This window comes from Meles meles, chromosome 12 (assembly GCF_922984935.1).
Source record: "Meles meles chromosome 12, mMelMel3.1 paternal haplotype, whole genome shotgun sequence".
Lineage (NCBI taxonomy): Eukaryota > Metazoa > Chordata > Mammalia > Carnivora > Mustelidae > Meles > Meles meles.
The window spans coordinates 39,732,412-39,747,063 of record NC_060077.1 but is presented as its reverse complement, the minus strand read 5'-3'; the positions used below and the strand labels follow the sequence as shown (position 1 = coordinate 39,747,063).

The window sequence follows — 14,652 nt, the reverse complement described above, 5'->3', positions numbered from 1 at the left end:
GTATAAACAATGACTCTTGGAACACTGAAAAAATAAAATTAAATTTTAAAAAAATTTTTCTGCTAAGAAAAAAAAATTAACTATCATAAACCTTCCAAAACTCAAAAGAGTGACTCTTAAACAATTTATTATGTCAATGTTCTCTGCCTCCTCTACATCTGGTCTAGCTCTAAATCCATATTAATTGACAAACCATGGGATGCACGCTGCCCAGGTGTTTCTACCTTGGCCTCTAGATACAGAGTAAAACAAGAGGAAAAACAAAACAAAACAAAAAAAACACAGAAAGACCAGGGATGATATCAAAGAAGAGTGACTATAAAACCTGTGGGTCTGATTTTTGTAAACTACTTGGGAAGCTCAGCAAAAGCTCTGCACATGCAAGCAATAATCAAGAAAATGGCTTAATGCTCACCCCCAAAATCAATACACATCTCTTGAGAACAGACAGGTTCAGAGAGGCACCAAGCTTTGAACTGTATCCTCAATGCAGACAGTGAAAGAGGCCAAACCCACAAAGCCATCCCCTCAGATTCCCACGCTGCCTGCATCCTCGCTGTTGAGTGTCAGAAGCTAATACTTACAATGTTCCCCCATTTGCACTGTCGGACCAGGACACAGTTTAATCTGTTGGTTGCCAGATGTGTTCACCTACTCTCACCTCTAATTTGTATCATTAAAAACAGACCTCAGAAGATCACACATACCACCCTTTCAACACAATCTTACACTATATCTGATAGTAATTATACAGTGGCAAGCAAACTGAATATAGGTGAATATACCTTTATACCTCTCATGGACAGTAAGGATTACCAAATCAACAGTAACCACCTCGCCAAGAAAAAAGAAAAAAAAAACAATAAACTCAAAATCGTCCAATGTGAGCATGAGTGTGGAGGTGTTTCAGTGTTTATGAGTGCATGGTACGTATTAACTTTAGATCCTTACAAGCACTATTTATAGATATCATTGCATAATCATTTTATACATTATATTTCATTCTTGGAATTTTAACTAGATGTCAAACACCATTAAAATATTACTTTGTAGAAATTTAAGTCCCTGTTGTGGCTTTTTACATCTTATTCAAGCTGTGAGAATGTGCTGGAATCTAATCCCACCCCTACCTCCCCAACACCTCAAAACATGCCCAGAGCAACAACTGCATGGGCAGGAAGAGCTTATAAAATGTAGATATGGTACAAATGAGTAGAACAAACAGTTTGCATATAGGACTCTTCTAGCCAAACCATACATGGATAAACCCCCTACACTGATCTTCTTTCTCAATTCCTTAAAAAAAAAAAAAAAAAAAAAAGGAAGAAACAGGGTACTGCAAAGGCTCTCACTTTTAAAAGGTCAGAATCTCTCACCTGACAGTCATGTATATGCAAAACCTACTCATGTTTCTCTAAACATGGAGCATAATTTCATTTTAAATAAATTCAGAAAGTGCTTTTTTGCAATGGTTTTAATATGTCCTGCCTTTCCCAGGAATGCAATTCCATGTAAACTGAGGAAAGGTTTTACTTTGTTTCAAGGAGAATTTTGACAATTATTTCCACCATTTTAGAAAATTATGTAATTAAGCACATGACAGCTCAAAGACTCCCCTTCCCTGATACAATCCCCCTGTCAGCATTTGTTTAAAGATTTATTTATATATGAGAGAGAGAAAGGGCATGCAGCAGGGAGGGGCAGGGGAGAGGAAGAGACAATCTCAAGCAAACTGCCTGCTGAATGTAGAGCCCGACATGGGGCTCAATTTCAGGATCCTAAGATCACAACATGAGCTGAAACCACGCGTTCATTGGAAGCTGAAAGGACTATGCCAGGTGCCCCCCACATACACAGTCAGCATCTTTATTGGCGAATTTTTATATAATACAAGCCATCCAACTACTTCATTTTATTTTCTAGACTAATCATGTCCAAACATTTGGTGTTATCACTTAATTATAAATTACCTTCCATTTATTTCTCCCATTTTACTATATATGGACATTATATTGACTTTTTTGAAAGCATGTGCAGGTAAATTATTTACCTAATAATTTCATTTCAAGATACTAAGAAGGATGTTACAAATATATGTTATCAAAGAGTTGGTAATGTTGGAACCCCTGTCTCCAAAGCATTCATAGACCTTGGTTCTTCCTATTATCAAGTTCAACAAACAAGGGAAAAAGGAATACATGTGACAGGAACAGTCTAAGCCATTCACTTAAGTTTTTATTTTATGCCTAGCCAGGAGTGGGAGTACAAACTCTAGGAGCAAAATGAATTTAAAAAAAACCCTCAATTTGCTTTTCCCTCTTTAAACGTTTTATCACTTTTGGGGTTCTTGGGTGGGGTGCCGTTGACTGAGCATCCAACTCTTGATTTTGGCTCAGGTCACAATCTCGGGGTCATGGCATTAAGTGTGCAGTTGGACTCTGTGCTCAGTGGAAAGTCTGGTATTCTCTCCCTCTGTACCTCCCTCCTGTGTGCATGGGCACGCGTGTGCACGCACTCTCTCTCTCTCAAATAAATAGTTTAAAAGTAAGTAAGTAAATAAATAAATAAAGGTTTCCTGACTTTTAGTCTCATAAGAATAAGACCCTCATTGCCTGTAGGAAAGTGTGAGCTTAAGGAGGGATATAAAATGGACCTGCGCTTTTGTTTAGCCATAAGAATATTCATTACGGAAAGTCTGAAGTAGATTAGGTAAAAAATCAGAATAATTTAAAGAAGATGAGCGAATTAAATCATCTCTCAAAATAATTTATAAACCACTTTTTTTATTTTTGGCTTTGACTGACATTTTTAGTGACTTAGCCTGGGGAAAAGGTGGAGAACTTTTCTCATGTTCATGCAGAAGTGTACATATTGGCGAATTTATTATCTTCATTTGTGATATCACACTCAAGGAGCACATTCAAAGATGAGGACAGAGATTTGTCAACTTCCAAGAAAAAAAATGAACTCCCTCCTCTTTTGTGCCATATGCCAACAGTAGCCACATAAACAATATGGAAATAACACAACCCTGAAGACATCAATCATCCCTACAAGGGGTTGATTAAAACCTTGGAAGTTTTCTTCCTTCTGTTACACCTGGTCTCTGGAGGGAGTGCTATGTGATCTAGCTGACAATGACTAGAACTGGCGTGAAGGTAACTCAGCCCTGCCACTGTGTGACCTTCCACAGTCAGTTTCTATGCACCATCTGTGGAGCAGAACAGTAATGCTCATCAGCTATGAACTTGACAAAGATATTCTCACTCTCACTAACTTTGAGAAGCTTGGTCACTCCCTTGTCAGCATAGGCATTGATATTTTTCACACCTCTCTTGTAGAGTCCGAGGGACCACTCTTGTAGAGCCTGAGGGACCACTCATTAGCAGACATCGTCGCCTCTCAGCTTCATGCTGGATATTTCCTAGACTAAAAAGGACAGAGTACCCAGGGCCCGGCATTGGCCCGGCATGCAGCAGGTACTCAAAAATGCAGCTAAATGAATAAATACATAAATAAATCAGCACATCTTCTCTCCTGTGATATAGAGAAGCCTCAAATTTGAATGTGTCTCTGGTTGTGAGTTTCCTGGGGGCAGGACCAGCATCATAACGGCTGACTCCTTCTTGCCTCCCTTACATTTCACAGCCTAGCACATCCTTGGCCGAAGCAGACACTGAATAAACATTTATGGACTGAATGAGGGTCCTCTGACTCGGCAGATATTTCTATTACTGGATTCATAATTCCCAACTGTGCAAGCACACAAAGGATTACTTATTACTCTAGAATAAGATTGGCCAAGCTATTGAACACAACTTTGCTGCACAGCCTGGCAAAGGGAAACAGAAGGTGATGTGCTCTACTAGCAAACAGCCGGAGCTAGAGCTCAGCAAGGCCAAGTCAAGCCTCCCACTCTCTGCCATTACTCAGGTGGAGGAACCTGAGTAAATCAGGCCTTTCACGGGGCTTTCATTTTCCCCTTTCTGCAATAAGGGGTTTGGATTAGAAATACATGTGACAAGATTTGTTTATCCTTGTTATTGGTAGAAATTTATGATGTGGGTAAAGAACATTAAGACATAAGAAGACAGATCTCAAAACCAAGTAATTTTATACATGACTTATCAATGTGGTAAAATTTCAATTACTTTACAACTTTTTTTGGCTTTTGAAGTACTATTAATAATTTATGTCTTTGCCACAGTTTGATTAACAGCAGTGACAGCTGTATTTGGCTAGTCGTGGCAAGACAGAATCAACAGGGACTGTCATAAACTAGTTTTTTACATGAGAAAAATGAGTTTGGAATTGCTAAGAAATCCCTTACCATTGGATAATGTGTTTTTGAATTCATACTCTCACATAGTGACTTCCGATCTTGGGCACACTGCTTAATACAACTGGACCTCTGATATGTCCTCTACAAAACAGGCTGAACTGGGTAAGTGGTTCTCAGCGGGGGTGATTCTGCCCTCTTGGTCGCCTCCTCAGGGGACAAGTGGAAATGTCAGAATGCAGTCTGGGCTGTCAAGACTAAGCCGGAGGAGGTGCTACAGACCTGTAGTGGGCAGAGGCCAGGGATACTGCAGCTAAACATCCCACAGCGCACAGGACAGCCACCTGAGAACAAAAGCATTACCTGTTCATTATAGGGATTGAGAGAGAACTGAATTAGACTTCTTCCAAACCCTCTAATATTAAAAAAAAAAAAAATTATGACTCTAAACTGTTAAATGTGGAACAGCCAAAACTTCTTCCTAAGCTGTGGTTGTTCCGTGACAGTAGTCACAGCTACTCTGAGCTGAAACTTCTAAAAACTTGATAGACAACTTATTTGGACGGAAGCCTAATTTAAAACCATGTCTACTAGGCTTACACGTTGTGCATCACACTGGTAATTGCTGTATAACTACACCCTCCACAGCTTCTTTTTCCTCACCATTTACTCCACAGCAATGGGCATTGTTTGTTTTGGACACAGATGCCAGCCAGTTCTGAAAAGACTGCCAATGATGTTCTCCTTGTCCTCAGCAGAAGAATAAAGTGGCCCTAAAGATTACTAATGACTGACTGCAGTAAAATGGCTGAGCACCCTCATTCACACAAAACACAAAGATGGCAACAGCCGGAAGCGAGGACACGTCTGTACTGTACACAGAGTCTCTGCACAAGACAGCACGCTGACAGCTGCTTATTTACATGGGGTGCAGAATCCAGCAATGTGACTTACCCTATTATCTTTCTAAAAAGTACCAAGTATCCATGACGTTCAATTAACAAAACAAATGAAATACACTCGTGGTCCTACACAGAAGTCTATCAACTTGAAAATCACCTATAAGCCTTGGATTTTTCCATGTGCTCTTAGCAAAAAGATGTTCTCCTGTGCTGGTCAAGGCTTCTCAAATTCTTGGTCTGTTAGCCCTGACAATTCCTATTCTAAACCCAAATGTGTTCAGCTGCCAGAGAAACATACAGATATCTTCTGGGGGAAAAATCACAGCAAGCTCACAATTTTAGAAGAGAAAGGAGAACAAAATCTTTGTTCTAACCATCCTCAGAAATTGAGAGCATAAAATATAGATTTGGAAGTGCTATCCTGGCATCTGCAATAATTCTCCTTGATAATGTCTAGGACCAGGACTAAAGGGTATAATGATAGGCAGTTAAATAATATTCTTTGCCATAAAGCACAAAGAGAAGAACCCTTACATTCCCTTTGATATGTGACCATAATAATGATTAAAAAAATAGTGGCTGAAAGGTCAGTGCTTACCTTTTCAATCAAACTCAAAGTCTTAGCTAGGTACTCAACAGAATCCCAATGTGCTAATGATTTTGTGGAACTTCTTTGGTTTATGAGCCTGTCATTAATCGACTCAAAATCATTCAACTTTTATTTACTGGTCTTTGACAGGTGTCAGGAAATTGCTAAACTTCAGAAAGAGTAGTGAACTGAATCCAAAAATTTCCCTGGGAAACACAGAAGAGTAAGGCTCCACCCTTCAAAGTGAAATAGCAGACAACAGCACATTGTGGAGGAAAGGGCAGGGGGATGGGAGTGATCCACTTTTAGGGAGATTTGGAGGATTCTTGGAGCAGGAAAGTTCACAAGAAAGGCAGGTACAAATGTGCAAAAGTCCATAAGCGAGAGCAAACGCTGTTCCCCTCCAATCACAGAAAGTAGTGTCCGTAAGTTACACAAACTCTTAGACAACCGGTGGAAAAGACATACTTGAACAATGGAGACACATGAAAAAATTCCACAGAAACATGACAGAAAGCTTTAAAATGCCTAGATTCTACCCAAATTTAAGAAATTCTAGCCCCCTGCACAAGTATTTGCCTTCCAGAATCAGGGTCAGGCCCACGGCCCACTCCTCACACACAGAGTTAATCAAGGCAGACTTAAATGGACAGGAATCAGGGCAACAAGCTGGTATTTTTCCTGATATTCTCCACCATAATAAGAAAAGCATTCATGATAAGAAAGACAAAATGATTAAACAGAATCACAGAGCTGACCCCACCAGTCAAAGGTTGTAAAAAGGCAGCCCACAACTTCGTCTGGTCTGCAAATACATTGTCTACCTTAGCAGTGCCCGAAAAAGTGTGAGCCAGTATTTTTGAGTAGGGAGGTTTCACATTTTTTTAAAATGCAGATTTCCAATCTGAGGTTTTTTGGTTGTTGGTGTTGTTGTTGTTGTTGTTGTTGTGTGTGTGTGTGTTTTTGAAGATTTTATTTATTTATTTGACAGAGAGAGATCACCAGTAGATATAGAGGGAGGCAGAGAGAGAGAGGGAAGCAGGCTCCCTGCTGAGCAGAGAGCCCGATGCGGGACTCGATCCCAGGACCCCGAGATCATGACCTGAGCCGAAGGCAGCGGCTTAATCCACTGAGCCACCCAGGCGCCCCTGTTGTGTGTGTTTTAATAACAGCTACCCCGTTAGACCATATAAAACTACTCCCCACTGTTTGCACAGCACGGAGGGCATTTTTCTCCCTTCCCACAGTTCTGTACTGAAAGAACTTCCTAGAGTGGACAAGTACCTATGCCCAGTTTTCAAAGGTGAGAAAATAGAAGTGAAATCAAGGGCGCTTTGTGAGTTTTCTTCGATCTGTCTACTTCACTCAGTTCCCTTACCTGCTAGCCCCTTTTCATGCCCAAATTGGCAACCCTGGATTTAAGTCTTAACTCCATTTGCCAAAGACTGCCAAGTCAGTATACACATGAGACATAACACAACCCACATCAACTTGTCTCCCTAATATCAGCCTATACCCAGTAGGTCTTTCACTGGAAAAGTGATCGAAGCAAAGCTATCAGGTCTGCTTCTCGCCAGTCTTCCTGCAGTTCATCCAGTTTCTCATGCATGGTGAAATCCAGAAAGCCAAAGACAAGAGCGGAATATACACTCATCTATGAACTGGGCCTTGAACTGGTATCAAGGTTAACTCAGATCCATTTACACAGATATGGAAGCATGTCTATCATCTGCTCCACAGTTTTTCTTTAGAAACAGATTACAACAATAATAATAACCAAAAGCAATTTTTAAATGTCTCTCAAGAAAATCTCATCTTTAAGTCTGATGTACTCACAAGAGAAGGAACCATGAAGGCAAGCGACGGTTTGTAGTTGCAGGACCAGAGAGCGTTTCGGGCCTTGGAGTGTCTCCCAGTGACAGAATCAGTACTGAGACATCACGGTAGAAGGAAACTTGAGTAATAAATGGTCCATGCGGTGCAGCCAGTAGTTTAGACCTCCTTGGTCAGGACTGAAAATGCTATCCCCAAAGCTGCTTGCCAGCAGGCTCTGAGACTACACATATTTGGATGCGTATGTCCATTTGCAGACAGACTGGCTATTCAAATTCAGGAGGTCCATTAGGTCTGGTGTGAGCTAAGCAGAATACAAAAAGCCTACAGCCACAGAAGAGGGGAAAAGAAAGCCCATATTTGCTAAACTCCAAAAACATGTGTCCAGCACAGTGCTGGATAAATAACACATATCACAATGATATCCAGTTATCTCCCTAAAATATACTTTACGTCTGGTATATCTTTCACTGGAAAAAACAGTCAACGCAAAGTTACCAAGTCTGCTTCTTACTAATCTTCCCCATCTATTAAAATTCACTCAGTTTCTCATGCTAAAGATCAAAAGAATAACCTCGGATTACTTTCCCTTACCCTTTAACCTTACTTTCCCTTACCCTTTAACCTATCAGCAATTTTATAAATTCTACCATCAGAATATTCCTGAAGCCCTTTCATTTCTACCCATCTCCACCCCTAACTGCCTGGGCCAAGCACCAGGATTCCCACCTCGACACCTGCAATAGTATCTTAATTGCTCTCCCCAGGTGCCAGTATTCTGTAGATGGCAGCCAGAGTGGGCCTCACTGGCTACAAAGCAGATTATGTCAAGCTCTGCTCAGACTCTGCAAAGTCTTCTCATGGCAAGAAAAATAGCGGCCTCAGCATGGCCTCCACACACAGGAGGGGGCCTCAACATGCTTTAGCCTCAACAACCCCACCAACTGCTCTCCTACCATTTGGCACCTCTCCCTTCCTCTCCCTTCCTCCAGAGCACGAGCTCTTTCCCACTTGGGGGCGTCACACGTGTGCTTACCTCTGCCTGAATTTCTTTTTGCCCTGCTCCTACCTGGCTAGCAGCTACTCATCCTTAGAGAGAAATTTTGTGACCCACAAACCTTTATTAGGCAATCCTGTTGGTCTTTCTCATAGGACACTTGAAGGTTTGCCCTTTCACACTTATTTGGGATGTTGCTTAATATCTGTCCCCTCACCTGCCTATACAGGCCAAGAAGGCAGGAGTTAGGTCTGTATCAGCCACACCCATACACAGAGCACACAGCTGACACAGAGTGGATACTAGAAAAAAATGCCTTGCCCCCATTTGAGTTCCTCAGCTCATTCCTCCCTCAAAAGGACAGGGAACAGGGCAACAATGATTTAATCTAAAAAGCTATCATAATCCTAAAAGCTATCATAATAGCTTACACACCAAAGCACAGTGTATGAAAGTATTGCACTGTCCATCTGTCCTCGTTAAACACGTTCTCTGTAGCCAGTCATGGTGACAAGGAAAGATGCATGCACTTCTGCTCCACTGCCCACATCCCACACCTGATACTTTCCAAACTATTAATCAATTATTAATTGTGGCAGCGACCACACTTTCATCATTTAAGATCCATCTTCAGAGGGGATGCATAAGCATTCTCTAGCTAGCTTCATTAAGAGAACTCTTCACACATGAGCTGAAATCAATACAAAATGAAGAAAGTTTCAGCAGGTGATGCTGAGCAGCGGCCCTCCTGCAGTGACATCTTCCCAGAAAGGCACACACAGACTGGGGGAGTAGAGCAGTGACAACTGATGGCATCAGAGTAAATGTTTCATTTTTCCATCTCTACTGTGGAAAACTTTTTTTTTTTTGTATTTGCAAAATAAAACAGGGATAAATTCTTCTAAGGCACTTTTCTAAAAGGAAAAATGAGTGCAAATACTTAAACAAAAGATAGTATTACCTGTGTGAGCGAAGAGTTTCATTTCCCCCAATTATGTTCTAATTCATTGTTTTTGCTTTTATTTTGCTGAAATACAAGATAGCATCTATATTTATACTACTTGCTGTAAGGGTATGTGAATAGTCTGTTGGTTTTTTAACGAATCTAAATAGTTTTCACTTGGAGTTATGTTAATAATAAACTATGTTCAAAATATGTTTACTAACACTATGTTCAAAATATGTTTACTAATACTACAAGGTGGAAATGCTTTGTAAACTACAAAACACTATTCAAATTGAAGGGGGGACATCTACATACCTAAAACAGAAAGCAAAGGCTACAAACAGCTCTTACTGAAGCCTTACCACTGAGATATCCTCTTGCCAGCCAAGTTCAACCACACCTTCTCAGTTCAGTTTTTCATCAGCAACAGATGAGGCTTAACAGGGAGTTATCTGTGGAACTTCCTCCATTGGCTTCCCTGTTCCTGTGATGCCCGGTTTTCCTCCTCCTTCTGACCACCAGCTCTCACTGACACCATCACTGACTGGACCCCACAGTCACTGGACCTTCTCTTGTCCTCCGCTCCCCACTGTGATAATGTATTCACACTGTCTCCTGCTTTTTACTATCACCCCCATTCCAGCTGAGCATTTCCTAGATGGCTTTCTCCTTGCCTAACATCAGAGTTCCTCTCTCCAAACTCATCACTTCAGTGTCTCCTTCAGTTCAGTATTTTAAACACTGAATTTATCCACTCCACCCTGCTCCCAAACCACCTACCGGGCTCTCCTGCTAATTTCCCCATTTCAACAGCAGCATTCTTTCCGAATTAAATATGCTGAAAAAACGAACATTTTCCTAATTGTGATTTTCAAACTCTCCTTCAGCTCTAGAGAAAGGGAACCAAAGACACAGGTGAAGGAATGGGGTGAGGGCAGAGAGACTGGGGCTCCTTCTGCTTCCTTGGTCAGACTGGGTGGCCTTGGCGCTTCCCATACCCCCTTCTCCCCCAGTGGCTTCAGGTCTCCCTCTTCTTCGCAGTAAGAACTCCAGAGCTTTCCATCTGAAAATCTTCCTTCATCATCAGAGTGATGTTCCTGACTGCTGCTTTTATCATGCCAAGCCTCCGCTCAGCAGCTGCCTGCTTACACTGAATCGGTGTTCAGTCCCGCAAATATCTGCTGACTATGCACTTAACCACTTGTCAAGTACCATGCCAGGCCCTGAAGGGTTATCGTTTAAGTTAAAAGGCCAGAACTACAGTGCAAACAATATTCTGAATAAAAAGACGACTAGGGACCTGTTCATATCCTTACGGAATATGTGCTACTTAAAGATGGAAGCTAAATTGTGAAAAATATATAAAACTTTTTTGATGACTACAATTAATGGTGACTGTAGTTAATAACACTGTATTGTATGAAAGTTGCTAAGACAACAGATCTTAGAAGTTCTCATCACAAGAAACAAAAGTTGTAACTGTGTGGTGATGTATGTTAACTTGAATTATTGTCATAATCATTTCACAATACATATATCAAATCATCATGTCATACACCTAAAACAAATGTCAATTTTATCTCAATTTTTAAAAATAAATAAACAGGAAATGGCAAAAGCTAAAGCCTGAGCCATCAGAAAAAAAAAAAAAAACTGTCTTTACATACGCACTTATAGGTGAACCAGGAAAAGTAGGAGTCAAGGAACAGAAGTCTGTTGTGAAAATCAGGGACACCTCGCAGAGGAAGAATTAAACTGGATCATGAAGAATAAAAGGTTTCGAGTTTGGGTGGGTAGGGGCTGGTGGGAAGAGCATGCACAATCATATTTCCCAATGTGGACACTACAAACAATTTTTCTTAGTCCTGAACAAATCATAATTATCCCTTTTGAGGCATGAAACTCCCTTCTCCTTCTTAGGCCCTCAATATCTTTGGCCTTCACCTTTTCAAACTGTGGAAGAAACATTCCTCAAGACTCAGCCCAAGGCCCAACTCTGTGTTCTTTTCTAATCACACCAGACCCCAAAGACCCTCTCCTTGCCAGACCCTCTGACCCCCATTTCAGACTAACAGCATTTTATTTTAGATTGTTTTAGTCTCAAATCCCATTTACTAGTTCCTGTATATCATCTTGTTCACAAACATTTGGTGGGCATATTTGATCTCCCAACATATTAAAAGCTCAAGTTTTTTAGTGGTTTGTCATACAAATGTATGAACATACACAGTAAATTACATAGTAAATGGTTTATTGTGCAAATGACAATTGAATTTTTTAAGAGAAGTAAAGATGAATTAGAAGTGTAATTTTAGATACAAAGCACACAGTATTGCAATGAAATATGTTGGTAGATGGTAGAGCTCACCTAAAATCCTTGAGATGAACTTAAAAGCACAATTCTCTTACAGTAAAAGACAGTTCCTTAGTTTTCCTTAATTCTACCTTCACCAGATCATCCTCCCACCAATATCCTTTCTCAGAAAACAGATTGAGATGTCATGGTAGAGGTAGACCCATATTGTCCTAAAAAGCACTGAAAAAAGAACTCCAAAGTCAAGGGCTACCTCCCATACAAACTCATCAATGTACCTCACAATATGAGAACATAATCAATTGCAGTTTTAAGCTCATCTTTCCTATTTAACAATCACACCCCACGCGGGTACAGCAGAATCCGATCCACTTGGATGCTCCTGAAATCTCTCCTCTTTCAAAAACTCTTTCTCCCAATTCTAGGGTATCCTGAGGAGAAACAGAAGTTGGCATTTTCAGTATCTTGTCAAGAGCTAAATGCATTCAAAATCTATTACTGAGCATCAAGAACAAACTCCACCTGTTTGTCACTTTCACCTTTTTGGAGTTGAGGGGACTAAAAGACACCCGGAGACTCCACCACACTTATTTAAGCGAAGGACTTAAACTGGAGGCTGCCCCGAGCAACTTCCGGAAACGGTTCCAACAGTGTGATCCAGGAGACAATGCCACTTTGGTCCTGGAGACCAAATAACCCTGAAGGGTGAGTGTTGGGCATGGAAACACCGCAGCAGTAGGGGTCACAGCGACCAGACTGACTTCATGGAGTAATCACACGCAAGAGTCTCAACAATAACAATGTCCAGACCTTCTTTGTATTTAGTTTCCACCTCCAGGCATGGACAGATTAAGACTATGCCTCTAAGTGGATAAAGGCATATACAAAATTAAGTACATCCTGTGGACTTTAATCAGTGACTACAGGATATAAAAGGCAGGGCACCATACCCACCGTAATTCCCCCACCTGGGGAAAAGGCTTACACCAATCCCGCACGAAACTGTAGCCGCCCCAAGTGTATGGTCCACTAGCCTCCCCCTCGGCCCACCTCGGGCAGAGAAGGCGAGGGAGACCTGGCCAGCGCGAGCCCGCGCAGTTCCGGGCTTGGGGGGCGGGGAGTGGAGGGGGGTCGAGCTAGATAAACTGCCACATAGTGGCTAGGCGTCCCCCAGCGCGCAATTGCTCTGCTCCCGCCCCAGGCTGGGCAGAACTTAAAGAGACTAGGACCGGGGACGAAAAGGGGGTGGAGTAAGGAAGCGCCCGCGGGGGTCTTGGCCGCAGCCGAGTCCCGGCACACACGACAGTTGTCAGCGGAGAACGGGGAGGCCGGGGACGCCCGCCCCGAGAGAAAACAAAAGCCAAACGCCCACCGCCGGGCGCCCGGTGGCCTGAGGCCGGCTTGGGACCTCCGGGAGTACCGCCCCGGCCCCTTGTCCCGCGGCCCTGGGCTGCGCCGGCGCCTCCCCGCCCAGGTAACGGCGCCAATACCCCCGGCCCAGGTGGCCCCTGCGGCCGGGAGCGGGACAGTGCGGGGCCACGCCACGCCCGTCCGAAGTGGGCGACAAGTGGGGCAGCGCCTCGCGCGGGGAGCCCGGCGCGCGCCCAGCGGCGAAAGAGAAAGAGAAAGAGCCGGCTCCGAGCGTAGGTGACTCCTAACCGCCACCGCCCCCTGGCCCGGCCTCGCCGCGGGCGACGCGCACGCCCCTTGGTCGGGCGCGGGGCCCGGGGCCATCCCTGGCGGTGGCGGCCGTGGGCGCTCACGCGGTCCCCCGACCACACGGCTCGGGCGGCGGCGTCCTCCTTACCCCAGCAGAGCCGGGCCGCCCACAACGCCGACTCGGCGACAGACCGGCGGGGCGCGAGCCGGAGCGGCGAGGATCGGCCGGCCCAGGCTGCGGCGCCGCTGGCCCCGCGGTGCCCGGCGGGAGGGGCGCGAGGGTGCACGCGCCGAGTGGGGGCGCGGGAGCCTCCCCTGCCCGCCCCGCGCGCATGCTCCCGCCGCACCTGCCTCGCTCCGGGTTCCGCTCCCCCGGGAGCGCAGTGGACGCAGGGCGGCCGCTCGGGCTTTCACGTGGGAGGGAGGTGGCTGCGGCTTTCTCTTCACGTGCGTCTTTCTCTTATTTGCTCCCTGGGAAGGAGTTCCCCAAATCTTGGCTACTTCCTGCCTGGCCCCTCCCCGCTCGCGCAGTGGTGTCCCGGGGCGCTCATCCCTGCCACAACCCCGCTCTAAGGGTTCACCTTCCAAATACCCTCTCTCGCCTCTGGATTCCTCTCCGTCCTTCTTATGATTTTGCAACCTCGTCTCCGATGCCCCTTTCCCGCTCTAGACTTTGCTACACACCGGACGACGGATACCATTTCAAAATAAAAGGATACTCTTTCCAGGTGGCGAGAGCAAATGTTGACTAGCCCTGTTCTAGCGGCTTGAGATTGAGTAGGAAGCAGGAGCTAAGGAGTTCCTGTCCTCATGGAACTTCTAGTCTTAGTGGTTAGCGTTAGGCTTTCACAAAGCGTTGTTACCGGTTTGGAGAGAAATTTATTAAATCGTCTATTTTGGCTTATATTTCAAAGTAGCTGGCAATCGAAGACCATATTTTGTGACTTTTAAATGTAATTTTCTTTCATGAAGATGTCTTGTATAAAATTCTAATACGCAAATAATAGCCGTTAGTGTACTATATATATATGTTGTTGAGTCCAGCAAGAAATGCGGTAATTTAACATGATTAACAATAATAATTTCCAAAATGATCTTTTGCTTTGTTGTTGACTACCATAAACGAACACCTG

The 14,652-nt window shown here is 43.6% G+C and overlaps 1 protein-coding gene across 1 annotated transcript in view; it reads right to left on the bottom strand.

Moving 5' to 3' along the window:
- The window catches only part of L3MBTL4 (L3MBTL histone methyl-lysine binding protein 4), a 500,325-nt gene extending 486,561 nt beyond the window's left edge, over positions 1-13,764 (bottom strand). Inside the window, exon 1 of the mRNA XM_046025260.1 lies at positions 13,668-13,764. The gene's annotated coding sequence lies outside the window, so the exon portion shown is untranslated. The remainder of the gene's footprint in view (positions 1-13,667) is intronic.
- Positions 13,765-14,652: the final 888 nt, after the last annotated feature.